The sequence below is a fragment of the Canis lupus genome, chromosome 15, assembly GCF_011100685.1.
Source record: "Canis lupus familiaris isolate Mischka breed German Shepherd chromosome 15, alternate assembly UU_Cfam_GSD_1.0, whole genome shotgun sequence".
Classification (NCBI taxonomy): Eukaryota; Metazoa; Chordata; class Mammalia; order Carnivora; family Canidae; genus Canis; species Canis lupus.
In genome coordinates this window covers 19637931-19664743 of record NC_049236.1, presented here as the reverse complement: position 1 = coordinate 19664743, position 26813 = coordinate 19637931, and the positions used below count along the sequence as shown (strand labels likewise).

The following is a 26813-nucleotide window of genomic DNA, read 5'->3' as shown; positions in this document are numbered from 1 at the left end:
TTCTCTTCCTTTAGAATGAATTAATTCCCAGGAGACTCCTTTTCCGGTCATGCACAATAGTGGAGGACTCATGCCCTGACACTACACATGTCTGAAAAACCAATGGTGATTAAAATATAGGTTCAAGCCAGATCCTCCACCTCATCAGAATTCTACCCCCTAGTCATTCTCATTTTTCTTAATCTATTGTCCTTTTTAAATGATGTTGGCCATAAAACCACAGTTGTCTTTCTCTGGGCTTTTAGAAATCTGTTTTTCTAAAATCTCCCATATGTTTTTGCAGTGGACATCTGTTGTTTTGCATGTCTCCTCAAGAACATTTGCTCCATCAATTCTGCCTTTAGTTTCCTATATCATCAGTTTCCTTTCTCCACTAGCTCTTTCTAGAACATATAAATTACTCCCATTTACAAAAATTTTCTTTTGACATCCTCTTCTAGCTACTGCCCCCATTTCTCTGCTCTACTCTTTTTTTTTTTTTTTTTTTTTTTTTTTAGTTTTTGTTTATTTATTCATGAGAGACACAGAGGGAAAGAGAGAGGCAGAGACACAGGCTGAGGGAGAAGCAGGCTCCATGCCAGGAGCCCGACGTGGCACTGGATCACGCGACTCCAGGATCAAGCCCTGGGCCGAAGGCAGGCAGGCACTAAACCGCTGAGCTCCTCAGGGATCCCCCTCTCTGCTCTATTCTATTGCAAAACAGATATAAACTGTGCTGTTGTTTTTAAGATTGCAGTCTCCAAATTCCCTTCTTCTCGTTCTCTCTTGAACAGACTTGAGAGGTTTTTTTTCACCTTCAGACCATTTAAACTGCTCATGGCAAGGCCTCCAAGTAGTTAAATCCAAAAGCCAGTCCTTATTTTCACCTGACCTCTCTTCATTTGACAGTGAAGTCTCCTTCCTTAAAGCATATTATTCTCTTTGCTTCCAGGATATCTCATTCTCTTAGATTGTCTATCTCATTGGCTGCTGCTTCTCAGTCTGCAGTCTTCCTTACAGATTCTTTATCATCATCCTGACATCTAAACTTTGAAGTACCTCAATTTTGGAGTTTTTTTCTTCTATACTCTGTCTCCTTCAGGATCTCATCCAGTCTCATGGCATTAAATGTCATCTGTATACCTATAAACTCTGCAGGCAAGAACTCTTACCTGAATCCTAGAGTCATATGTTCAACTGTCCGCCAACATCTCCACTTTGAATCATTAGCAAGTATCTCAAATGTAATAAGAATGCAGTGGAACTCCTGTTCTACAAGCCTGTTCCTCCCACAGGAAGGATTTTCTCCATCTCAATTAATGGCAACTCCAGCTTTCCAACCACTCTTGCCAGAAACCTCAGAGTTATCCTTGATAGTTGATTTTACTTCTCCCTCCACCCTAATTCACTACTTTGAAAACATATCCAGAATCTGACACTTAACTGAGTCCACTGTTATCATTTTAGTCTAAACTATTAATATCTTTAATCTGGATTACTGCACTGATCTCTTACCTAATCTCCTGCTTCCTCCCTTTGGTTTGCATTTTTAAATGTCAGCTAGACCATGTCATTACTCTGCTTAAGCTCTCTAGTGGCTTCTCAACTCATTAAAATCAAAGACAATAGCCTTCAAGACCTTTTACAATCCTTGACCTCATCTCCTATTCTCCCCTGGTTTACTTGTGCAAGATACAAACCCACATATACACTGCTGTTTCTTTTCCCCTTTTACCCGGATATTTACAGAGCTCATTCTCTTGTTTATTTTGGCTTAATTGTTCCCTTCTCAAGAAGTCCTCCTCTGATAACCCTACATAAAATTATAACAATTTCTATTCCTCTTCCCTGATATTTTTCTACAGCACATATCACCATCTAAAATATTACATATTTTATTAATATACCTGTTTATTGTCTCTGACACCCCAACTAGAGTGCCAGGTTCAATAAAACAAGGATTTTTGTCTTTATTATTCACCATTATGTATCTGAAATCTAAAATAAGCCTACATATAGTAGCACTCAGTAAATCATTGAATGAGCCCCCAGCACCTGTAATCCCTGCAGTAGCACCTTAATTTTCCTTTGTGGAACTATTCCTTTTCAGTCAATTAGTACTGACTTTAGCCCCTCAGCTTCAGATTTAGTATGTGCCTGATATATTCCTAATCCCATCCCTCACACAGGTCACATAATTGGTTTAGGGATGGGCCCATGACACAAGCCTGTCAAATAACTCTCAAATCCCATACTTTGGTGAAAAATTTGGGGGAGGAGATGCTCTCTTTCAAATGAGGCTGCTAACCTTGAAGGACATAAGCTATTGGAGTTCATCTTGCCACTATGAGAGGTGACCGTTTAAAGAATGAAGCCCGCAGACAGGAAAACAAATAATAACAAAAGAGAAAAACTGATTCTTGATGATTTATTGTGAAGACCTGTATCTAAATGTGCCTGAGTCAATTTGTTTTTTTTTTTAATTTTTTATTTATTCATGATAGTCACACAGAGAGAGAGAGAGAGAGAAAGGCAGAGACATAGGCAGAGGGAGAAGCAGGCTCCATGCACTGGGAGCCCCACGTGGGGTTTGATCCCGAGTCCCCAGGATCGCACCCTGGGCCAAAGGCAGGCGCCAAACCGCTGCGCCACCCAGGGATCCCTGCCTGAGTCAATTTGTTTTTTTTTTTTTAATTTTTTTTTAAATTTATTTATGACAGTCACACAGAGAGAGAGAGAGAGAGGCAGAGAGATAGGCAGAGGGAGAAGCAGGCTCTATGCACCAGGGGCCTGACGTGGGATTCGATTCCGGGTCTCCAGGATCGCGCCCTGGGCCAAAGGCAGGCACCAAACCGCTGCGCCACCCAGGGATCCCCTGCCTGAGTCAATTTGAATTGGATTCTTGCCACTTAACAACTAAAAGAATACTAACAAACTCAGACTCTACTCCAACTGTGTCCAACTCTAATGTGATGCTGCTTTTTTTCTTGATCTTCTTGTAGCTTCTGTATACTTCACTATTATTAAAGTCAAGCCCAGAGCATAAGTTTCTTTAATTGCTTCCTTAGTTTTTTGAGTAATAAAATTATCAGATAGGCGAGTAAAGAATTTTTCTAACTCTTTGCCTTTAGGAGAATAGAACATTCAGTATACATTGGAGTAGTTGCAGTTCCTCCTCTAAATTGCCTCAATGCATTTTAAAACTGGACTTAGCATTTCAAACATCCATCTTGTTAGGTGACATGCAGCATAATTCTACAGTAATATCACTTGCATTTCTCCACCCCCACCCCTGTTTTCTTAAGAATTTATTCATGAGGGATCCCTGGGTGGCGCAGCGGTTTGGCGCCTGCCTTTGGCCCAGGGCGCGATCCTGGAGACCCGGGATCGAATCCCACATCGGGCTCCCGGCGCATGGAGCCTGCTTCTCCCTCTGCCTGTGTCTCTGCCTCTCTCTCTGTGACTATCATAAATAAATAAAAATTAAAAAAAATATATAAAAAAAATAAAGCTTTAAAAAAAAAAAAAAAAGAATTTATTCATGAGAGACCCAGAGAGACAGAGACATAGGCAGAGGGAGATGCAGGCTCTCTGTGGGGAGCCTGATTCAGGACTTGATCTCACGATCCCAGGATCATGACCAGAGCTCAACCACTGAGTCACCGAGGTGCCCCACATTTCTTCCTTTTTAAACAGAAAAAAATGATTTTCATTATCTCCATCCTTAGGTGACTAGATCTCCTTATAAGTAAATATTATTTTTGAAATCAGGAAACATCCAATCCAAACTCCATGCCTAGTACTTTTCTAGATGCTAGGAATATACAGATGAAGTTTTATTTTATTATATAGTATTATATTGTCACACAGGAGGTATTTGGTAAACATTAAGTTAGTAAATAAGTGAATACATTGATATGTAGAACTTACTCAAATATTCATTGGATCTATTTCCTTTGTTATATTGTTTCTGTTGACATATTTTAGTCCATTCCAACAATTATTGAAAGTGATGATGACAGCAATAACTTTGATTTATAAGGTACTGATTTACAATATATACAATGTTTTATGTTTTTACTACTCCAGTCAGTAATCTTTGGGTGGATAGGACTACAGACTAATTCAGGTTAACTAAAATGAAAGGGGTTTATAGTATATTGCAATAAAAGTGTCGTTATACCAATCCAAGAATACCCACATGTAATTGCCATAATAGTGCCAGATCCTGGATTCACGGCATTTCTTGGGACTTCAACAGCAGAAATTCATAAAGATGACCCTTTTGCTATATTGTTAATTACCATAACTCAGTGGTATTCCACAGGCCTGCTTCGTTCTTTTGTACTGTGGTCAACTGGCCACTCCTGGTTCAAGCAGCTCATGGCCAGTTACAAAAACATGACATTAAATGGCAATCAGCACTCAATGCGGGATAGACTGACGGTGGAGGAGATGGGGGTGAATTTAAGGGTTTTATTTAAAGGGGACTGATGATTGCTGCCATGTGGGAAAATGGATCTATTGTTGCCACATTATCTGACTTTTCACAAGGAGCTGGAAATCCTCAGTGAAATTTCTTAATTTTTGAAGGATGGCAACTAAGTTAAAGAGAGAGAGAGAGAGAGAAAACAAAGAAAAAACCCTATATGGGCAAACCCTCTGTTGTCTGTACAAAAATGGTTAATATGGCAGGTCAACCTGCTTATTCTTAGAAAAGCTTACTTACACGTTGACCCATGGCTGGTGGGAATTCGAAATTTAGGAGGGTTCTCACCATTCCCAAAATTGTTAAGACTGACTCACTGTGTCTGAGCTGTTCGTACAATGTGGTTCATGCTAAGCACCTGCTTTCCTTCTGAGAGTCTGGAATTTTGGTATATGCCTGGCAGGAGCTGCCTACATGACAAGTTCCCAGTAGAAACCCAGGTAGCTGAGTCTTTTTTTTTTTTTTTTTGGTAGCTGAGTCTTTAACAAGCTTCTTGCTGTGTAGCATTCTATCTGTGTTGTCTTAACTTATTGCTGGGGCAGCCAAGCAAATTCTGTGTGACTCCATGGGAAAGGACCCTTGAAAGCTTATGCCTGGTTTACCCTGGACTTTACCCCATGTGCTTTTTCTTTGCTGATTTGGCTGCATATCCGTTTTCATGATAAATCATAGCCTTTGAGTATGTCTATATGCTTAGTCCTGTATATCCTCTTAGTGAATCATCAAATCTGGGGGTGGTCTTGGGGACCCCTGACACAAGCCCAAACAAAACATCTTTGAGCCCACAAGGTATAATTTTTAATCTCTAATCCAAGAATTGGTCATGGGCAGGACAAGTACCACTCCAAAATGAAGTATTTTTCCATGCCTTATCTCATTTAATCCTCACAACCCTGCAAAATAAACATTTTTATTATTTTATTTATTTATTTATTTTACATTTTTAGAATACGACTTGACACGAGGAAATTGACACTCAGAGAGCTTCAGCTTGCACAAAGTGATATAAACTCCAAGTAGAAGAGGTGAGACTCAAACAGAGCTAAATCCTATTTTATTTCCATATTGCCATGAGTGAGGCTTTCTGAGCCAGTATGGAAGGTGGAAATGGGCATGGACAAGGGAAGGGAAGGATAACCCAGCAGCTTGGCCACCTTTTGCTGGCCTGTCAGAAATCCCAACAATAGGGTCTGAAGTGGTATGGGGAATGCAGAGTTAATTTGGGTCCATATCCAAGAGAAGATGTGATGATTACTACTGTCTTTTAGACTAAAGAAATTTTTGTCAAAAGGACAGTGATAGTTGTTCTTGAGGGATGGTGTTTGCGGAAGACTCTCATCTAGCATCTAAGGGACAGTGGATGGTTGGGATATCAGGATAAGAGGGTAAGAAATGGATAGGTAGGTTGTCAAGGCCTAGCTGGGGCCCAGGACTGAGCAACATTCTCAAGAAAAACTGACATGAAAACAGGCATCTGGGTAGAAGTCCCACTCTAAGACCTGAACTCCTGGAGTGGGTCTCCAGTATGCCCTGGGCCAAAGGCAGTGCTGAACCACTGAGCCACACCTGGGCTGCCCTGTTATATCCATTTTAAAGGAAGAAAACTAAAGCACAGAAAAGTTCAGCACAACTATTAGTTTTATGTGAAAATGTTCCAAGCTTGAAGCAATAAACAATTTAGAAAGAGAGATAAGACATAAATAAAGACAGCCATCACACTGCCTCCCCACACATTCACCCAAAACCTACCTTGATCCTGAACATTTCCACCCTCTGTTCCAGGAGGCATCCAAGCAACTCTAATGCCACCTGTTGACCAGCATGGGGAACTGTCTGCTTCAGTACCTCTTCTATAATCCTATTCTAGAGGGATTTTGTCCTACATTCCCCCCACCCCTTTATTTCTAGTTTTAAATATCCACTATATTCCCCATGATACTCAACACAAATCTTTTATATCTGAAGAAGAGAAGGCTTACGAGACATCTATGGTAAAACACTTACTCTAAGAAATGTAATCCATTGTGAAATATCAAATGGATGATTCCATAAACATGAATGGATTTCTTTGCTACAGAAAATCCAAGTGGAGTGAGTGGCTCAGTTGGTTAAGCATCTGACTTGGTGTCTGGCTCATGACCTTGGGGCCATGGGATTTGGCTCCACATTGGGTACGGAGTCTGCTTGAGATTCTCTCTCTCCCTCTCCATCTGTTCCTCCTTCCCCCCACTCACGTGCTCTCTTTCAAGTGAATAAAAAAAATTGTAAAAAAATAATAAAGGGGCACGCTTGGGTGGCTCAGTCGGTTAGATGTCTGCCTTCAGCTCAGGTCATGATCTCAGGGTCCTGGGAGGGAGCCCTAAGTCGGGTTCCCTGCTCTCCCTCTGTCTCTCTCCTCTGCTTGTGCTCTCTCTTGCTCTCTCTCAAATAAATAAATAAAATCTTTTTTAAAAATAAAGAAAAATTAAATAAAGAAAAAAAAGAAAATCCAAGGAATGGAGACATGTAGAAAGGTTTCTTGAAGGAAAAAAGGATAACACCCTGAATACATTTAGTTTTCTGCCCCTTCTGTACCTCACATTCTTCTTCTGCATTGTCCAATGTCCACAATGTTAGGTTGTCACTAAGCTACTGCATTATAAGGGTGCTTTGTTTGAGTCTTCATTCAGTGCATTAAGTTCTGTGATGGCTTCATCAAAAGTGGTCTTAGGCATGGCACAAAAATAGACACACAGATCAATAGAACAGAATAGAGAGCTCAGAAATAAACCCACACTTATATTGTCAATTAATCTACCATGAAGGAGGCAAGAATATACAATGGGGAAAACACAGAATCTTCAATAAATGGTGCTGGAAAATCCGGACAGCTATATACCAAAGAATAAAACAGGACCAGTTTCTTATACCATACACAAAAATAAATTTAAAATGGATTAAGTACCTAAATGTGAGGCATGAAACCATAAAACTTCTAGAAAAAAACATAGGTAGTAATTTCTTTAATATTGTGCATACAGGGATGCCTGGGTGGCTCAGCAGTTGAGCGTCTGCCTTTGGCTCAGGGTGTGATCTCAGGATCCGGGATCGAGCCCCACATCGGGCTCCCTGCAGGGAGCCTGCTTCTCCCTCTGCTTCTCTCTGCATCTGTCATGAATAAATAAATAAAATCTTTAAAAAATACTGGCCATAGAAACATAAAATAAAAAAAATAAACAATTGGAACTATATCAAACTTAAAAGCCTTTGCATAGCAAAGAAAACCATCAACAAAATGACAAGGTAATCTGCTGAATGTGAGAAGATATTTGTAAATGATATGTCCAAGAAAGGGTTCATATCCAAAATATATGAAGAGCTTATACAACTGAACACCAAAAAGAAAACAAACAATCCAATTAAAATGGGCAGTGGACTCATATAGACATTTTTTCCAAGGTCATAGAGATGGACAACAGACACATGAAAAGATGCTCAACATTACTAATCATCAGGGAAATGCAAACCAAAACCACAATGCAGTATCATTACACTCGTCAGAATGACTAGAATAAAAAAGACAAGAAACAAGTGTTGACAAAGACGAAGAGAAAAAGGAACACTACTGCACTGTTGGTGGCAACAACACAAATCGGTACAGTCCCTGTGGAAAACAGTTTGCAGGTGCCTTAAAAAATTAAAAATAGAATTTCCATATGATCCAGTAATTTCACTAAATATCGGGTATTTATCCACTAATTCAAAAGGATATATGCACTCCTATGTTCTTTACATCATTATTTACAGTAGCCACTATATGGAAGCAACACAAGTGTCCATCAATAGATGGATAAGAAGATGTAGTGTGAAATATCATTCAGCTAAAAAAAAAAAAAAAAGAATTACATCTTGCCATTTGCAACAATATAGATAAATGGACCTGGAGGGTAAAATGCCAAGTGAAGTAATAAGACAGACAAAGACAAATACAATATAATAACAAACTAAAAAGGAGAAAAAAAAAAACAGAGCAAAAATTCAGAGAACAATCTAATAGTTGCCAGAGAGGAAGTAGGTGGGGAGATGGGGAAAATGGGTAAGGGGATTAAAAGTACGCCTATAGTGGTGAGCACCGAGTAATGTATACAAATGTCAAATCATTTGCACACCTGAAACTAATATGATACTGTATGTTATGTTCAGTAAAGCAACAACAAAAGTGGTTTCAGCCAGTGTGCAGGCACGCTCAGGGTTACTATGGACCTCACAGTAGACTACAGAAAAGAGTCAGCCCAACATAGATTGGCGTGTGGGTTCCATCTCTTTAGTTTATGTCGAATGCCTTTTGGAAAGCTTCTCCAGAATTATCTATAGTTTGTTTTCAATTGTTACTATGTGCAACAAGGGTTACTAGAAGTAAACTCCATTTTCAGATAATAGACTTCCCTTTCTGAATTAGTTGCATTGGTTATTAAGTACTCGTCCAACAACTGCAGGACAGTGGTACAGATGAATTTCAGTTCAGACTCTTTTTCCCAGTAGTTCTTAAGCAGTTGCAACTTCCGGTCAGAAATGTTCATCTTTTGCTCCATGATTGAGAAGATCCTCCAAGGACCTCTGCAGTCCCTGAAGACATTCTTACAGGCCACCCAGAGCAGGTTAAACTCTGACTGGGCAGCTTGGCTCCAGGATCCATCATGGCCTTCACACGGGTGGATATGTCGAAGCACCCGGCCTGCTCAGCCAGCTTGCCTTCGGGATCACTCTGTGTTCTCAGTGGGCAGGCTGCAAGCAGGACTGATGGGGCTCCAGGACCAGGACACGGAGGAGCATGTGGCAAGGCATCAAGGGTGTGAGCATCAATAGGATATGGAGGAGTCCTCCTCAAGAGCCTTCTCATCTCTGCAGCTACTCTGATTAACATCTGGCTTTAGCAGAGGTCCTTCCTACACACCATTTTCAACCTGTCTTTCTTTCTGCTTCCAAATCTTGGCTCACTCATAGAAAAATTTCACTCCCACTTTCTTTGTTCCATTTACAAACTCAAAGACTACTCTCCATGTGCCTAACCTTGAGGATCATGCTCTTGACCTTCCTGCAGCAGAGTCTCAATATTGGGGGTAAAATCAATGATCACAGAAAACTTGAATCTAATATATTTGAAAGTTGTTCGGAGCACCCCTCAGAATCATTATGAAGTCCTTACTGACCACTTCACTCACTTTCACTTAAATCTATATTTTGCTAAGTACCAATATTCAAGATAAAGATTTCTTATCCACCAAGTCTTAGAATATTAGAGTTGAAAAGAGCCATAGAGACCATTTATAGAGTTCAACCTTTATTTTATTTTATATATATATATATATATTTAAGATTTTCTTTATTTATTCATGAGAGACACTGAGAGAGAGAGGCAGAGACAGAGGCAGAGGGAGAAGCAGGCTCCATGCAGAGAGCTTGACGCGGGACTCGATCCCAGGACTCCAGGATCACGCCCTGAGCCAAAGGCAGATGCTCAACCACTGAGCCCCCCAGGCATCCCTCGAGTAGTTTCTAAGAAGGAATGCATTTCTCCTTTATTGAAGGTTTTCTCCTCCTATCCTATTATTTTTGGCAATGGCAGAGTTGAAAGGTACCTAGGGATTACTGGCCCCATAATTTTAGAGGTGTCTCCTCCCCAACTCTTTAATATTGAACTCTGATGTATCCTCAGTCATATAAAGTGCTTTGCAAAATCAGCTTTAAGGCTCCTGTTCTAACCAATCTGTAGCCTCCCATCCACCCTAAATAGAACTTCTGGACATGCCATTGTCTCCTGGAGATCTTTAGCAGGGTAATGACTCAAAGCAGGGAGTTTGCTGTTTTTCCTGAAGGCCACCCATCCTTTGAAGCTCTCATTCTTCTAAAAATGAATAGTTAGAGGAACCTCAATCTCTACATGGTTTGCATTTGTGCAGAAGCAAGAGAACCATGTATCATAGCCTGGCTTCTCTGCTAAGTTGTTGATAATGTTCTTTAGAATTTGTAGTATGAAGTTAGGGCATTTCTTAGTTTCAGTGTGGATAAAGTTTCCTTCTCTAGTTTGCTTCTTTGAGTTTCTTTTAGTGGGTGTGGAATGGGAAGGAATTTTTTTAAAACATACTTTTTCCAGAACTTTTCCTACCCTTTCATTTTACAAGTAAAGAAACTGAGGGACAGAGAGGTAAAATGATTTGGTCAGATTCAGCCAGAGAAGAGCAGAAGCGAGGACTGAACCCAGGGCTCCTGCTACACAAACAAATGCTTTATTTACCTGTTGTATTTAAAAACCAATATTAGGAGCACCTGGGTGGCTCAGTTGGTTCAACTGTCATGATCCCAGAGTTCTGGGATTGAGCCCCACATGGCTCCTTGCCCGGCAGGGAGCCTGTTTCTCTCTGCCTCTGCCTGCCACTCCCCCAGCTTGTGCTCTGTCAAATAAATACATAAAACCTTAAAAATAAATAAAATAAAAAATAAAAACTGATATTATAATAGTTTAAACTTTTTATTTTGAAATATTTCATATTTCAACTACATTATGGATTCAGTTAATGGCTTACCTCAGAAATGAATCATTATTTAAATGAAGTTTCCTATGGGAAAATGCATTTCTAAACCCAAATATTCAATTTCCTTAGTGTCAGTCAATTCAAACCACTAAGATACTGTAGATTGGGTGGCTTAAATAACGGACATTTATTTTTCACAGTTCCAGAGGCTAGGAATTCCAAGATTAAGGTGCTGGCAGGTTCTATAGTTTGTGGATGGTTGCCTTCATGTGTATCTTCATATTGGGAGTTGAGGCGCTCAAGGAGAGAGAGAAGGAGCACATGCACTATCTCATCATGAGAACCCCACCCTCATGTGGGGTTAAGTAGAGGTTTCTGACTATTCTTTAAACTGTCCTTTCCTTGAGCACTTACTCATAGTCTGGGCCTATGCTTGTCCTTTTACTATGTATACAGTTATTCTGTTTCATTTAAACTGTTAATTCTTTAAAAGTAATTATTACTGTATTATTAAACTTCTTGAATAATTTTGCAAAAATATGTATGACTATTAAAAATAAAATGAAGTGCTGGGGCACCTGGGTAGGTCAGTCTGTTGAGTCTGCCTTCAGCTCAGGTCATGGTCCCAGGGTCCTGGGATTGAACTCAGACCTGGCTCTCTGTTCAGCAGGAAGCCTGCTTCTTCCTCTCCCTCTGTGCTTGTGCTCTCTCACTCTGTCAAATAAATACATAAATAAATAAAAATAAAATGAAGGATAAAATTTGTTAGAACTCACATTTTTTAAAAAAAAAAAGATTGAAATTTGAGGAGAAAGTCAATGTAAATAACAGAATCCTTTTTCCAGAGAGTAATTAACACTTGCATGAAGTAGAGGATTGGACTAGGTGACTTTTGAGGTTCCTTTTGGGACTGTGATTTCATCTCAATCTTATGCAATGGAGAGGAAAAAAGCAATGGAATAACAGATCTGGGCAGGCTTGTAACTTGCTTATAATCAAAGACACTGAAGCTAGCTAGGTCATTAAAGGTGATGCAGTTTCCATCCTTTTGGCTGGAACACTCTTGTTTTGTAGCTCTAGAATGCCACATATACTATTCCAACTTCAGTCAGGGTCTCATGTCACTAGTGAGCCTAATTCATAGAAACCATAATATAATTGTGGTTTGACTCCACTAAATTGGAAGTGGTTTCTTATGCAGCAACTGTGACTGGAACAGGTATGTTAGTATTACTGGAAGAAATAAGCAAGTACTGGGAAGACCTGGAAAGAAAAGAACTGAAAATGAGAGAAATTTGTACTTTGGTAGTTCTTAAAGGGTTAATTACAGCATCTGTCATACAGAGAATGGATGTGTGTGTGTGCATGAGCGCCTGCTCATCCGTATGTTCCTAGCTGGGGAGGAGGGTACCAATCAGCATGCTCTACTTCGGGAACTTGAAAAAAAATTTTTTTCTAAGAATTCTACTTTCAAAAAAAAAAAAAAAAAAAAAAAAAAAAGAATTCTACTTTCATGTAGACCCAAAGTCTACAAGAAGAAAGTACGAAGAAGATTTGGAATGGATATTGAGGTTGAGACAATGATAAAACAAAAACTGTACCCACCCTGCCTTTGGTTTTGTTTTTTTAAAGCTAGCCCAGCTGTATTACCTGACCTATTCTTAAGCGGATCCCTGAACTGGTGCTTGGAATAACCGCACTGGAACCTCTCTCTCTTGTCTTCAGTCTTCTGCCTCATGCCCATCCCATGTCCATAGTTGAATAGAGATACTACAGTGACTAAGACTCCAGGCTCTAGAAAGAAACTGCCTGGTTTTGAATTATGGCTTCTTTATTTACTAGCTAGGTGGCTTTGAAACTCCCAAGAATTGGGGAATTCTTTCTTTTTTTTTTTTTAAGATTATTTATTTGGGGGGGGGGAGAGAGAGAGAGAGAAAGCACGAGTGTGAGTGGGGGGGACTGGTGAGTAGAGGGAGAAAATCTTAAGCAGACACCCTGCTGTGCGTGCTCCATCTGACAACCCTGAGATCATGACCTGAGCTGAAATCAAGAGTCAGACCTTAACCAACTGAGCCATCCCAGCACCCTTGGGAAATTATTTTTAAAAAAGGGAAAAAATCAAGGGAATTGTCGGAGCCCACATGCCTGGGGAAAAGAGGGGCTGGTTAAGAATAAGCTTCAATGAGTAAGAGACTTAAAGTGTAAAAATACAAGATGTTACAAGCTGCCATGAAATGAACTTCATTCTGAACCCAAAAGTCGGGATCCCTGGGTGGCGCAGCGGTTTGGCGCCTGCCTTTGGCCCAGGGCGCGATCCTGGAGACCCGGGATCGAATCCCACGTCGGGCTCCCGGTGCATGGAGCCTGCTTCTCCCTCTGCCTGTGTCTCTGCCTCTCTCTCTCTCTCTGTGACTATCATAAATAAATAAAAATTAAAAAAAAAAAAAAAAATTGAACCCAAAAGTCAACCTGAAAAATAATTGAAGGAAAGAAATCTCATGTCTTAAAAAATCAGGAAAAGTTCCCTATATGGACTAGAAGCAAATGAAGAAATTAGTCTGTAAATCAGATTACCTCTTTGTAAGTGTGCAAAGATTTCCCCACATGTGTTACAAAAGCTTTGTGCTTTAATTGCATGGATAATATGTTAAGAGGTAGATGACGCAGTATGCACCAAGGGTAATAAAGAAATGAGAAGACAAAATCCATTCTTTAGATAAATGTGGCAAAAACAAAAACAACGCCTGCATTTGAGAAACCCTAGGCAGCCTTGATTTAAGGGATACCTCTGACTAATCTCACCAAAGATACAAGGCCCCAATTCACCAACACCTTACCCCCCTTTCTTAGTATTGCCCAGGCCTGGACTATGTATTCAAACAAACAATCCTAGAACCAAGCAGATCTCCAAAATTCAGAAGATACCATTCAAGTACACCAGATAAGATAAATAACATTTGGATATGCACCCAAAAGCAAGTCTGATTTCCTGACAAAATTATTTTATTTTATTTTATTTTTTGACAAAATGATTTTATAGAGAGTTTTATGCCTTTCTAAGAGACTACAAAAATCAAATTATGTTTTTCTTCAAGTAGCACTCAGACTCAGCCCCCTAAGAATCCTGATAAGCAGTAAGTTTATACTACAGTATAAAAATAGTCTTTTTTATATATTTTGATATTGTTTGGGAAATAATAGGAAATACTGTCTTTTAATATTGTTTGGGAAATAACAGGATATAAAGATCTATGAAATTAAAGTACTTCCCCCTAATACTAGGGATCAGTTAATGAAAAGAAAATGGGTGATAACAATTAAGATAAGTTTGAATTGGGAAGCACTGTAACCTTGACTGGTCCCCCAGTTAATGAGACAGTTATTCCTATTTGAATAAGGAAACCAAGAGTCAAAGATATTTTTCATTTGTGCATAAAGGGAAAAAGACATTCTAAAACTCTTCTTCTGGCTTAACAAAGAAACCTCACAAATATTTAATTACCTTTTAAAAAGTAGAGATGTCATTTTAAAAATAATTACTAAGGAAGCAAATTATTAAGATAAACAGACCTGCAGACTGTTGCAGGTCGTAGAGACCTTTTCAGAGGACATAGCAAGCAATGTCTCCTCAAGTCTGCCTGCCTGCCTCCCTTTAAAAGACCCTCTGTATAAGTATACAAAGAGTTATAATAACGAAAAACAAAAACAAAACAACAAAAAAAAGAGAAACAGTACAGGATTATGGGTTTAAAAAAAAAGATTTACTTATTTGATAGAGGGTGTGTGTGCACAAATTGGGGGTGGGGGGAAGCAGAGGGAGAGACTCTGCAAGCTGACTCCCCACTGAGGGTAGAGCCGGAAGCAGGGCTCAATCTCATGACACAGGAGATTATGACTTGAGCTGAAATCAAGGGTCAGATGCTTAACCAACTGAACCATCCAGGTCCCCCAAGATTATGTTTTTACAAGTGTCCCCAAATGGAAGAGAAATATTAGACTGATACTTTTCTGAACATCTTAGATTCAATCTTTTAACAGAAATACCTTTATGCTGCTGAGCAGTGTCTGCTTCTCTATAAGAGAAAAAAGAGGGGATCCCTGGGTGGCTCAGAGGTTTAGCGCCTGCCTTTGGCCCAGGGCACGATCCTGGAGTCCCGGGATTGAGTCCCATGTCGGGCTCCCGGCATGGAGCCTGCTTCTTCCTCTGCTTGTGTCTCTGCCTCTCTCTCTGTGTCTCTCATGAATAAATAAATAAAATTAAAAATAAATAAAAAATAAATAAATCTTGGTGGCAACTGATAGAGATCCAACTGAGTTACATGAAAAGGGGAAAAAGAGCAGAGATACAGGATCCAGGGCTGCAAGCACCAATGGGAAATCAAAAAAGGCTCGCTATCCTGGAGTGAGGCCTCTGCTTCCCTCGGAATCTCCATTCTTCCCTCTTCCTGCATGCTAGATATCTCTGTTCTACAGGCCACAGATAAGAAAATATCTATCATCAAAAGAGGTTCTAGTTTAAGCAGAGACTTGAGAAAGTGATACTTCACAAAAAGTTAAAGGAAACAAAGGGAGTAAATTATATTAATATTTGGGAGAGAATGAGTTTTGAAGCTCTGAGTTTTTTGCTTGATTCCCAAACAGACTCTAACAAACTTCTTAAAGTCATCAAGTGAATTTCCTACAGGACAATATTAATTTAAGCCGTGAATGTTACCGGTTTGTGTACGCTCCATCAGCTATGTCATTGCAATCTCTGATTCTGCCCCCATGATTATTCTCTTGCTCATCTTTGGCCACAAAGCACCACCAACAATGCTAAGTGCCTCAATTCTTTACAAGACTTTCTGAAGAATTCCACAACTCTTTCAGCCAACCTTAGATGGTCATCCTAAGAGTGGCAAAGAAGGAGTGCGGGGATGTGCATATGTATGCAGGGTCTTTTATTCTCATCCCTTTATCTCCATCAGCTGCCCAGACAAGCCCCACAAATAAATATACAATGAAGTCATATTGTACTTATACGTAAGTAACTTCAAAATATGTCCACAAAATGAGTTCCCCTTCCCCATCCCAATATCCTCAAACACACACACATACACAAAACAGAATACAGCTCCCAATGTGCCCAAATGGAAATTCTGGCACCGACACTGACTGGCTTCATATGATTATGGTTCATTTAGTGCTCACTAGCTAGCCTTCCCTACTGAATTCATAGTTTCCATGTTGTTTTAAACTGGGTTCCCCAGGAACCAACTCTAAGACTAAGTTAATGTGTATGATATTTATTAAGGAAAGCCACAGGACTAGCAACTGTGGAAGGGAAGGAAGCAAGAATACACAGAGAAGTTGAGCTGTGATGCCATCACAGTGACAGCCTTGGCTGATGCTACAGGGAACTGTAGAGCTAGAATGGCCCTTCTGCACTGTGCCAGGTTGGGCTAAGATGGCTAAGTCTTTATGCACCCACACTGATCAATTATTGTGAAGAAGCCTAAGCCACATCGAAAGGACATGTGTACATGTTCCGGCCAAAAGCCCTTGATGAGGTCCCAGCCAACAGCCCCTACTCCTGTACACACGTGGATGCAGAAGCCTCAAGATGACTCCAGCTCCAGCCACAGTCTGACTGCAACCACAGAAAGCTGGGCTTAACTGAAACTAGTCAGCCTCAGAGCCATGAGTGTTGATAATAATAAACAGACTATTGTCCTGGGCTACTGAGTTGAGGTGGTTTGTTATACAGCAATAGGTAACTGGAACAGTGAAGAATCCTCCCAAGGAACTGAGGCAGATGTATCTCAACATTTTCTAGTCAAAAGCTCTTAATATTGTTTTCTCTTTTTTTTAAATTTATTTATGAGAGACAGAGAGAGAGAGAGAGAGCGAGGCAGAGACCCAGGCAGAGGGGGAAGCAGGCTCCATGCAGGGAGCCCGACGTGGGACTCGATCCTGGGTCTTCAGGATCAGGCTCTGGGCTGAAGGCGGCGCTAAACCTCTGAGCCACCCAGGGATCCCCATATTATTGTTTTCTGATCTAACCATCATTCCTAAGTTCCCTTCACAATTTCTCTCAGGAGAATTCCATACCCTCAAAATAATATCCTAAGATCTGCCTATGGTAGGTGGCATGTACATTATGATCCTAGGGACACTAAAGTAACAACTTATATTTTCTGTTGAGAGCACCCGCACTATACTACAGAACCAAGTAGCTGCATCAAGTGGAATTATTGGAGCTTATTGCTTTTCCTTTTATCTGCTCACATTCACTAGTTTATTCTGAGACTGTTTTATTTTATTTTATTTTTTTAAATTTTATTTATTTATCCATGAAAGACACAGAGAGAGAGAGAGAGAGAGAGGCAGAGACACAGGGAGAGGGAGAAGCAGGCTCCACGCAGGGAGCCCGACATGGGACTCGATCCCTGGTCTCCAGGATCACGCCCTGGGCCAAAGGTGGCGCTAAACCACTGAGCCACCAGGGCTGCCCTGAGACTGTTTTAATAAGTAAGAAGCTAATTACCTTAAAAGGAAAAAAAAATCAACATTGAAAGAAAAAAATTTCTTCAAGTTAATGTAAGCCACTGAAGGATTTAAGAAAAAAATAACATGTTCTGATTTACATTTTTAAAACAATGCTATTTCTGTTGTGTGGACAAGAGAAGGGAGATGGGTTAGGAAACTATGGCAATCATCCCAAGGAAAAATGACAGATAAGAATCAGTAGGATTGATGATGAATTCAATAGAAAAGGCAGGGAAAGTGGAATTATCAAGGGTGATTTCCAGGTTTCTTAAATGAGCAGCTGGAAAGAAAGGGTGAAAGAGAAGTGAAGGAGAAGAAAAGTTCAATTTTAACCATGTTCAAATTGACATGTTTCCATAATGAAAAATATTTCAGAAAAGCGCAGTCACATAATGCCTTCTGGAACCCAAAGAAGTAGTGTGGGCTGGAGGAGGGGGGTGGGGTGGGGTGGGGAATGAGAGTACATCCAAGTTGCAAATGTGCTTCTGCATTTCTTGTTTAATCAAAGTGCTTTTAATTTCCTTTAGAATCTTCAAAAATTATTGCTCAGCCTTGCAAAAATGAAGATGTCCTTTAGTAAGGTTGCTGTGAAATGTCTGCCATCTGGTGGACATAAATAAATATAAATTTAAATATAAATTTACCTCATCCAATGGAAAAGAAACATTACTGCCAAGTTGAGCAACATAAATCTTTCTAATATCACTGTCTTGCTAACAAACATTTACATCTTTGTATTTCTCATTAGGGAAAATTGACACATTTAAACCTAAATCACATCAACGGTACAACATTGAAAAGATTTATAAAAGGAATCTTGAGTTTGATAAAATATTAAAATCAAACTTAGGTATAATTCCAAAAACTAGATTTTCTAGGAACCATATCAGATAAAAATGTAGTCTTTGGCTCCTTAACAGAAAATAAATTAATATTTATCTTTCCCCGGATCACAGTCAGTGGGTGCTGGAGCCCACTCCCACAGACTCCTAAGAGCTGATTGTGCACATGTCTTCTAACTCTAACTTTAGTGATTTCAGGTTAGTAACTCGGTATTGTTCATGGTGGTTGTATTTATACTAAAGAAATCAAGAAAGACTTGAAATTAGAGTTGTTGGTTTTTGTTTTTAAAAAAATCACCAATTAAAAAAAAAAAAGCATTCCATGGAATGGTTGTTATCATTTAAAAAATTTTATTTAAATACACATTTCCAGGGCAGCCCGGGTGGCTCAGCGGTTTAGTGCCGCCTTGGGCCCGGGGCATGATCCTGGAGACCCAGGATCGAGTCCCACATCGGGCTGCCTGCATGGAGCCTGCTTCTCCCTTTGCCTGCGTCTCTGCCTCTCTCTCCTGTGTCTCTCATGAATAAATAAATAAAATCTTAAAAAAAAATAAACACACATTTCCAATTTTGGAACACTACAGAATCTTTTAGGAAATGCTATTTTGGGTTTTATATTTTTCTTTTCTTGGAGGAGCCCAGAATGAATTTTTAAAAGGTTATTTACTATTAAAATTATTTCACAAAGGTAATATATCTCAAATTGCTGCAGTCTTAGTGAAACATTTACTAGTGCTGACATTTTGATTTTTTTTAAAGATTTTATTTATTTATTTATTTATTTATTTATTTATTTATTTGAGAGAGAAAGCGAGCGAGTACAAGTGGGGGAGGGAGGAGCAGAGAGAGAGGGAGAAGCAGATTCCTCACTGAGCAGGGAGCCCAATGTGGGATTTGATGTGGGACTCGATTCTAGGACCTTGGGATCATGATGTGAGCTGAAGGCAGATGCTTAATGGACTGAGTCACCCAAGCGTCCCAAGACTTGAATTTCTTGTACTGTTGATTGTCAGCTAATAGATGTGATGAATGATTATATGGCTCCAAAATTGGGACCAGAAACTGAAATGCTCCATATGCTCTGAAACCTTCCTGTTTTTAGAGGAGTGAACTCAAGAGATAAGTTCTTATTATATTTGTCTGATGACTCAGAAATAGTCCCTCTGATGTTTTTTGAGGGAGAGCAGTGTGCTTACCCTTACCTCTAGTTATATTGCCTTAGAGAGTCTAAACAATAAATGTGAGGTAATTCATTTCTTACAATCCAAAACTCTTGTTAACACATAAGAACAAGTGCTAGACATAAAGCTATTGGACCAGGGTCTTTATGTTCAGCTCTCCACTGTGCCATTTTCTAAAACAGACTTTTCAGATCTTGTGAATTCCATAAACCCTTAGATAAAAGAAAATGCAGCTTTCTGTTTTCTGAAACAGAAACGAAATAGGTCTGTTTCATTTCAGCTGAAGTTCAATATGACAGAGAAATAGTTCAGTGGAAAAATCCACAGGCTCTTTCGATTTGCCTTCCGTGGTAACAAGGAATGGTATTCTATAATAGGTGCAAGTGGATTGAGTTGGGAATTTGAGCAAGAAGGGGATTTGAGTTGAATCATGTTAAAAGGTTATGGAAATGCCCAGCACTAAAAGTAGTAATTAGAGATGTTTTACCAATTGTAATGCATTCCCATCAAGTAGACTCAACTTTCACTTTCTTGAGGACGGTGGTTTTGGTATCTTCCACACCTAGCGTAAAACCTCAAAAGATATTTATTTTTTGCAAAGTTGTACAGGTAAAAATGAACGCATTGTTTATGTAATAATGTCTATTTTCCCCAGGAGACTGCAAGTTCCATGAGGTCAGGGATCATATCTGTCTTATGAACACTGTATCCTCAGTGCCTGGCATATAGTAGGGAATTTATACATATTAATTACATGCACTAGTAGAATATAGACATTAGGTATGATATATAGATATTGGATCCAATGCAGATCTATTTAAATTTGTTTTGTAGGTATTCTAGCTTACTCAGGATGTCACTGTGTTTTTTTCTAGGTGATTATATATTAGGGGGCTTAATTTAACTATCTTATGATATACAGGATTCTGATTTTGTAAAGGTCTCAATTTAGTGTAATAAGGAAATTTTCTTAGTTTCCTAGTGTCTACACTAGTTGAGGGAAGAACAATTCACCCATTCTGTTCTTTTTTTCTTCTTCTTCTTCTTAAAAAAAGTTTTCTTTTTCTTATTTAAGTAATCTCTATATCCCACGTGGGCTCAAAATCACAATCCTGAGACCCGGAGTCACAGGCTCTAATGACAGAGCCAGTGAGGCATCCCAATCACCCGTAGCGTTCTGACAGTTACTCCTCCTACTCTCCTTTGGAGAACATGTGGTGTGCAGTTCTCCTGAGTTACTCCGTCATTATGCTTTCCTTCCCTTTTCACAGAATGAAGGAGCCTGAAATAAAGGCATAACAACATGTCTTAAATAAGGTTATAGGACTTTCCTTGTCAATAATTTCTTTCCTTCTAGTAGTCTAGTAGTCAAATGTTTCTTAAATACATTACAGTCAGGGGCGCCTGTGTGGCTCAGTCAGTTAAGCATCTGCCTTTGGCCCAAGTCATGATCCCAAGGATCCTGGGATTGAGCCCCATATCGGGCTCCCTGCTCAGCAGGGACTCTGCTTCTCTCTCTCCCTCTACCCCTCCCCCATGTTCTTTCTCTTTCAAATAAATAAATAAAATCTTTTTAAAAAAATTACAGTCAAAATTTATAATCTTCCTTGTCAGTTTCCTCTATCATCTGAACTTTGAATATCTAGTTAACCTTATCTTCTATCTTCCTTTTATGCTGTTTGCATGCAGGTCTCCTTCATGTGACATGATCACATGATGCTTCACTTTTCTTTATGTCTGATATACTTTCAAAGCTATTTTTAACTTATACAAATGCTCAGTTCTAGAAACTCCACCTTCTCCACTTCATGTCTGAGACTTTCCAGGAAACTTTAAGAACTCTGTCAAATTAAAAAAAAAAAAAAAAAAAAAAAGAACTCTGTCAAATTAAACAACTGGTATATTTTTCAATACAAAATGTTACCCATTCAACCCTAGGAATAAAGGGACTAACAATAGTGTCCTCAGCCACTGCACAAGGGAAGTCCATGGTGTTACACAGAAAGTGTCATGGGTCTTTACTTAAGTGGTAAAGTGCTCAGTTTGGACCGTAGGCAAGAAGACCTTTCCTATCAGACTTTGTCATCATCACAGCTCAGTGGCCAGAGGGACACATGATCAATTCCTACATGATCAATTTAGCAAATCCAGAACATTCAGGTTAGAGGGATTCAACTGCAGAATTATCCAATCATTCTCAGCCTCAACGAATAAAGATTCCTACGTATCAATACAATAAGAATAACAGTTCATTCCTTGTAATTTTCTTTTTAATATATACAAAAATGAAATGAGATGTGTGGAAGTATTTTGTAAAATGCAAAAGGGAAAGGACTTGTATCATTGAGCACCAAGTGCCAGGTGGTGCATGTAAAAGACAGCACAGGCATATCTTTCTTGGATCCCTGCTCATTGCATCCTGTGGGAGAAGCTAATTATATCATTAATTTCCAACTCATCATCCTCTGTCTAGAGGAAAACCTCCACACTTGAATGCTCAGACTTGCTATTAAGAGCCTTCTCTGCTGTCTAAATTTAAAGTGGCTTTAGAAGGAACTTACCTATTTTTTTTATTATTTTTCAAATGACTTTACTATAGTTACATTTTAAAACTTAAATAAAGGATAAGAATTGTCATTCCAGTGAAGAAAGTAGATGCCCCAAGGAGAGCCCCTCACTGGAGGAAAGAAAGTCTCTTCAATAAATACTGCTGGGAAAATGTGATATTCACATGTAAAAGAATGAAACTAGACCCTTATCTTATACCACTTAGAAAAATTAACTAGAAATGGATTAAAAACTTAAAAATAAGACCTAAAGTCAAAACTCATAGAAGAAAATATAGGAAAAAAGCTCCTTTACAGGGGTCTTGGTGAAAATTTTTCAGATATGGCATCCAAAGTACTAGCAACAAAATAAAAAATTAACAAGTAGAAATACATCAAACCAAAAGGCTGTTGCACAGCAAAAGAACAACCAACAAAATGAAAAGACAACCCACAGAATGGGAAAAAAATATTTGCAAACCATATATCTATCTGATAAGGGATTAACATCCAAAATATATAAAGAACTCATACAACTCAATAACTGTAAGAATAATAATAATCCAATTAAAAATAGGCAAAAAATCTGAACATTTTTCCAAAGAAGACATATAAAAGGCCAACAAGTACATAAAAAAAGACGTTTAACATCATTAGTCATTAAAAATGCAAAAAAAAAAACCACAATTAGATATCACCTCAAACTAGTTAGGACAGCCATCATCAAAAAGACAGGCAATAACAGACATTGGCAAGAATGTAAAGAAAGGGGAACCCTTGTGCACTGTTAGTGAAATTGTAAACAGGTGGAAAACAGTATTTTAAACAGGAAATTAAAAATAGAAATACCATATGACCCAGCAATTCCACTTCGAGGAATATATCCAAAGGAAACAAAAAGATAAATTCAAAAGGATATCTGTACCCCTATATTCATCATAGCATTATTTGCAATAGCCAAGACATGGAAACAACTTAAGTGTCCATCAATGGATGAAAGAGTAAAAAAGTTATTACATATATAAATACAACAGAATGTTATTTATCCATAAAAATGAGGGAATCCTACTATTTGGGACAACATGGGTAGATCTTAAGGGCAGTATGCTATAGGCAATAAGACAGATTAAGATAAACACCATAAGATCTCACTTACATGCAGAATCTTTACAAATAAAAATTAAACTTAAAAATATAAATAAATAAAGCTCATAAAAAAAAATCGATCAGATCTGTGGTTACCAAAGTAGGGGATAAGGAGAAGGGAATTGAAGGAAGGAGGTCAAAAGGTAAAAACATCTAATTACAAGCTATATTAGTACTAGGGATGTGATGTACAGCATGATGATGATAGTCAACATAGCTGTCTGATTTATGGAAAAGTTTTTTTTTTTAAGATTTTATTTATTTATTCATGAGAATACACGGGGGGAGGGGGGGGAGCAGAGACACAGGCATTGGGAGAAGCAGGCTCCACACAGGGAGCCCGACATGGGACTGGATCCCCGGTCTCCAGGATCACGCCCTAGGCTGAAGAAGGCGAGGCTAAACCGCTGAGCCACCAGGCTGCCCTGGAAAAGTTGTTAAAAAGAGTAAATCCTAAGAGTTCTCATCAAGAGAAAAAAAATTTTTTTAACTTTCTTTTTCAATTTTATCTATATAAGATGATGGATGGCAATTAAACTTACTGCAGTAATAATTTTACAATATTTTTAAGTGAAATCATTATGCTATACACCTTTAGCTTATACGGCATTGCATGTCAAATATATCTCAATAAAACTGGAAGAAATAAGGGTCAAGCCTTTTTAAGCACAAGACTTTCTTAATATAGATATCCTGAGCAGGTACTAAATGTATCTCTGGATACAATCGTATAGTAAAAACCAATAGTCCATGCTAAAAGGCACTATTTCCTTTTCATTTTCTGAAAAGGAAAAGGAGAAAGGCACGTAAATACTTTAGCCATATAAAGTAGAAGAAACAAGAACTTTGAAATCACACAGAACCTGGTTTCAAATGTCATTCCGTTTCTTGCTTGACCTTGAGAAAGTGACTTAACCTCTTTGCACCTTGATTTCTCTTATGAAAATACAGATAGGGGATCCCTGGGTGGCGCAGCGGTTTAGCGCCTGCCTTTGGCCCAGGGCGTGATCCTGGAGACCCGGGATGGAGTCCCACGTCGGGCTCCCAGTGCATGGAGCCTGCTTCTCCCTCTGCCTGTGTCTCTGCCTCTCTCTCTCTCTCTCTCTCACTGTGTGCCTATCATAAATAAAATAAAATAAATTTTAAAAAAAAGAAAATACAGATAATACTTTTTAAGTGTTGTTATGAGGATGGACTGATAAAATTTAGCATAATAAATAACACAAGCTAATCATTCAATAAATATTTATCACTTTATTAGAGATATCTTTGTGATAAATGGACCACAGGAAAGCTACAGATGTCTAGAAAGAAACTCCACAGGGAATTAAAATACCAACTGCATTTTTTTCCTTTATATTGTAAAGAGACAACATAAAACTAGTCCAACTATAACTATCGTCTTGTAATATTCTAATATATTGGGTTTCAGTTCTCATAAGAGCTATAAAATTAGTTCCCCCTTGAGTATAGCTACTTATACGCCTAATAACCACAATCTTTTAATACCTGTTAGGTTCCAGTTCTTGAAGGGTATAAAATTAGTTCCCTTTGAATATACTACTTATATTCCTAATAGGTAGAGAACTGAACTCATCATTTTGCCTCACACAAACCGCTCCTTTTTCTGACTTCCTGATTTCTGTGAATAGTATTATCATTCTCCCAGTAACTCATATTTGAAGCTCTAATCATTTTTTCACAACCACTTCTCCACTTACTGATCTTACTTCATTGTTTTCAAAATCTATTTCCACCCATCTCTACTTCTAAGGCTATCAACCTAGTTCAGACCTCCAACCTGGTTTTTTTGCCTCTAGTCTCTTTTCTCCATCAAATTCTTTTCATCGGCAGTTGCCAAATAAATCATACACAAATAATGCTTTGATTATTGAGTCTGTTTTACCCCATTACCTCTGCCTCTCCTGAAACATCTCTGGTAGCTCCCCACTGCTTATTAAATGAACTCTTAGGCATTCAACACCTTCCATGAGATGACCCCTTAGTACCTTTCTGCGCTTGTCTTTGATTACTCTTATCTGCATCCGTCTTGCCTTTTCCTAAGCAGTACCTGTGCTTTTTTACCTTAATACAATTATTATTATTTCTTATACTTTGAAAAACGTACAATCTCGTTTCACCTGTTCAAATCATGTCACTCTTTAAGGCCCAAAGCAAAAGCTATCTCTCTAGCAAGTGAAATAGTAGATTTGCAGAAAATTCATTTTAAAATCAATGAATTTATTTAATTCATTAAACACATACATACATACAATAAAATTCTACCCTGAAGGGCTAGGTTGATTCCTGGCAACGAAACTAAGAATTGAATTGGAATCATTAGAAAATTAATGTGGGGTTTGATTCGGCAGACAAAAATAAAGGCCAGTAATCTTTATTTTGGCAAGAAAAATGGAGGGTTAGAAATGAGGAAATAAGCTGGAACCAGAACAGCATATGATGGGTCATGATTACCAGTAAGCAGGTTAGTGAGAACAGTTAGGCCAGTATTGGTTAAAAGACCATAGACTCTTCACAGAGTTGTGAAAAATTGTGGGTGAATGCAAATTATGTGAAAAATGGATTGCTACCACTTACAAGTAAGATTTGCTCTTGGCCAACAGTTCTCAAAATGTGGTCTGTAGACCCCTTGGGCCCTGAAAACCTTTCAAAATATCTGCAAGGTCAAAACTATTTCCAAAATAATACTAAGACATAATTTGCCTTTCAAACTGTTGTTGACATTTGTACTATAATACAAAGGTAATGGACAGTAAAATTGCTGGTACATTAATAGAAATCAAGGCAGTGATACCAGCCTATACTAATAGCCATTGAATTGGTTACTGTTATATACTCACAAGAAAAAAAAAGAGTTTCATTTAATAATATGCTTGATAAAATAGCAATGATTACTAATTTTATTTAATCTGAACTGCTGATGATTCAATGTCTTTTATTTTATTTTTTTTTCAATGTCTTTTAAAAATCTATGATACAAAGAGCACAAAGCATTCCTGCTGCATACCAAGGCACAATGGTTGTCCTGAGGAAAAGGATTTATGTGATTCAGTTGTGAGTTGAACAAGCCACTTTTTATATGGAACAACACTTTTACTTGAAAGAATGACAGACAAAATGAACTCCTGGGACTTTTGCACATCAAAGGAAATAGTCAACAAAACCAAGACAACTACAGAATGGGAGAAGATTCTGATAAGCAAATCTCTTATCAGATAAAGGGCTAGTATCCAAGATCTGTAAAGAACTTGTCAAACTCAATACCCAAAAGCAAATAATCCAGTTAAGAAATGGACAGAAAGGGGCAGCCCCGGTGGTGGTGGCGCAGCCGTTTAGTGCTGCCTGCAGCCCGGAGTGTGATCCTGGAGACAGACCGGGAATCGAGTCCCACATCGGGCTCCTTGCATGGAGCCTGCTTCTCCCTCTGCCTGTGTCTCTGCCATTCTCTCTCTCTCTCTATGTTTCTCATGAATAAATAAATAAAATCTTAAAAAAAAAAAGAAATGGACAGAAGACATGAACAGGCATTTCTTCAAAGACATACAAATGGCCTACAGACATGAAAAAAT

The 26813-nt window shown here is 38.7% G+C and overlaps 1 long non-coding RNA gene and 1 pseudogene across 6 annotated transcripts in view; both read right to left on the bottom strand.

Annotated features, from left to right (window-relative positions):
* Positions 1–26813, bottom strand: part of LOC102155141 — a 75615-nt gene that overhangs the window by 19624 nt on the left and 29178 nt on the right. Inside the window, exons 4-5 of one of the 6 annotated variants that reach the window (XR_005370368.1) lie at positions 24087–24339; positions 20100–20813 (exon numbers count right to left, since the gene is read on the bottom strand). The exons of 2 other annotated variants lie outside the window; for them this stretch is intronic. This is a non-coding gene — a long non-coding RNA (uncharacterized LOC102155141). Of the gene's footprint in view, positions 1–7556; positions 7616–11634; positions 11695–20099; positions 20814–24086; positions 24340–26813 lie in introns of those variants that run through there. 3 more of the 6 variants (XR_005370370.1, XR_005370367.1, XR_005370369.1) reach the window with 3 other exon arrangements.
* On the bottom strand, positions 7867–11563 carry LOC102155189 (annotated as a pseudogene).